Raw genomic sequence first — 2,719 nt, 5'->3', positions numbered from 1 at the left:
ATCATTTGAGGGATCAATTAGAACATTTTAAAGTTTATGGACTAATCTAGAATCTAAGCCATAGTTCAAGGATATCTAGTGGATTAACCCAAATTAAACCTTTATATGTTGGCAAGTGGTATTGGTTTTGGGTGGAATCAAATTTGGGTCTAGTTTTAAAATTTTGGGTAAAGTGAACTATTAGTCATTAAATTATAGATAAGTCACTTAACTAAAGTAAGTTATAATTTGGTCAATAAACTAATTGAAAGTTTTCATTTAAGTCATTAGACTATTAAAATCGATACTCTATGACTTTCTCTGTTCGCAATACCTGCACCAATCGAAAGCTCTCTTTCCTCCTCTTTTCTACAATTTAGTTTCTTTCATGAAATATCATTAGACATCACAAATCTGTGAACCAAAATTCAAACAACTTTTTTCTCTGATCTTCGATACTAACCGCCAAATCAAATTGGATTAAAGGTATGCTTTTCTACTCTCGTCGATTAGTATTGATCCACCGTATCAGTCATCAAATCGTCACTTAAAACTCACTGGTTGGACTTTAAAAAAAACTTAATAACCCAATGACTTAAATAAAAACTTTTGAATAGTTCAGCAACTTAAATGAAAACTTTCGAATAATTCAATGACCAAATTGTAACTTTTTTTAGTTAAGTGATCAAAACAAAAACTTACCCATAATTTAGTGACTAATGGTGCAATTTACCTTAAAATTTTTTAGTTAATTTCATGTTAAAACCCTTCAGGTTTAAACCATTTTGAATTCTAATTATTTCAAGTTTGAGTTGCATAGATTTAGATTGTTGACCTGAAATCAAATTGACTCAAATTCCAATTCAAAATTGACCGCATAGAATTTTCATATTCAAATCAAAATTAACATGTATAATTCAACTCAAAAGATTCCAACTTCAAAACTATATAATTAACAACCACCTGGAAATTACAACAAAAAGAAATGGCAACAATTCAAAAGAGTCAAGAACATCCAAAGTCACGCCTACACTACCACCAAGACGGAAAAAGGCACCAACGCTCCACACCAGCCTTCGCCAAGCCATCTGCCATGGAATTAGCTTCACGAAACGCATTAGTCAAAGACACATTTCCTATTGATTTCCAAAGCTGATCAATAATTTTGAAAGTCTTCCATAGCTTCGTAATTAAAACCTTGAATTGACCCTCTGCTGTAATTTTCGCTAGATCATGGCCCAGCACCAGCAATATATATATTATATACAGTGTTTATGTATATAGATGCAGGGATGGTGCTTATAATTGTTGGTGATCATCGATTGCAGGCCTGCAATTCACTTTTCGGTCGGGGTTTGTTTCGAAAGCAGGAGTATCCTAGGCTTTGTTATCATTGCCAACAAAACATACATTCACATGTATAACCAAATTCCTATATTCAAATATTTACGTATCAAAATTTGGGTGAAATAAAAAGGACAAAAAAAATATTAATTCACCGTTGATCAGGTCACGTATTGAGAAAGTAAGTTTATTTTTTAATCAATACAATCAGTTTCAACACTAAAGGAGAGAAAAGCAATGTATCTGATAATTGATTTATCAAGTCACCAACAAAGTTTCTTAGTTTCGGATATAGCTTGATCAAATGATTATAGTCTCTTAATCTTGTCTTTTAACCATAGTCGTTGATTCTCACGAGATCTCATCTTAAACATTACCCTAAATTTGTTATTTAGGTAAGTAAATAGATATTTGATGATTAATATTTATTTCCATTCTGAATCCGTTATGATTCTAATTAGAATCCAAATTTTTAGTATCTAATCCACAAATAATGAATTTAATATTTATGATTATCTGAATAAATACTAATTATATATATTTATATTGTGTTGATATTAAACCTAATCATGGGTCGAGCCACCCACTCAAGCTCGAAGGCCCTGCTCGAAAAGTACGATGATTTGTGCAAACAAATAAATGAGATTGGACAAAAAAAAAGGCCTGTCTTCTTAACGAGATGGGTCTCGAGTAAGATTTTTCTAGCCTGAGTCCGACCTGGCCTGAATCAACCTAAACTTTCTTTTTTGATGTTTTGCTATTGTTTTACTGCCATTTCACTATTATATTGCTATTATTTTAAAGGCATTTCCTTGCTAAATTATAACTATTTTAGTGTTATTTAAGTATAAAGACTTTTTTAATATTTTTAGTATATTTGATGTATTATATTTTTTAAATTTATTTTTATATAAAAAAATCTAAAAAATTTAATACGGACTGGCCGATTCAAGCTCGAGTTTAACATTTTTAATCTGGGCTAAGTCTGGGTAAAATTTTAGACTTATCTTTTGGATTAGGCTAAGCCCAAACTTAAAAAATGGGTCTAAAATTTTGTATGAGCCCGGCCCATGATATTATATATTTATATATAAAATAATAATAATGTATGATATATATTTTATATTACTAATTGGTTAAATTATATTTGTATGATTAAAGAAATAAAAATCTGCTTTTTTGCAATTTGTAGTAAATGGGGAATGATTGTATACCTGAAATCATATTGGCGGTGGCATAGGGAATGATTGGCTTATATTAGCGTTGACTTGCTTTTTGCCTCTCATTTTCTCACCGCCAACCATAATAATAATTGCGGAGAAACTTCAAAGAAAAAAGCTTAAAATAAGGTGTTAGTCCCTATATTTCTACATAATTTTATATTTAATCCTTATAC

The sequence above is a fragment of the Gossypium hirsutum genome, chromosome A02 (genome assembly GCF_007990345.1).
Source record: "Gossypium hirsutum isolate 1008001.06 chromosome A02, Gossypium_hirsutum_v2.1, whole genome shotgun sequence".
NCBI classification, from domain to species: Eukaryota; Viridiplantae; Streptophyta; class Magnoliopsida; order Malvales; family Malvaceae; genus Gossypium; species Gossypium hirsutum.
Note: the sequence above shows the minus strand (reverse complement) of the source record.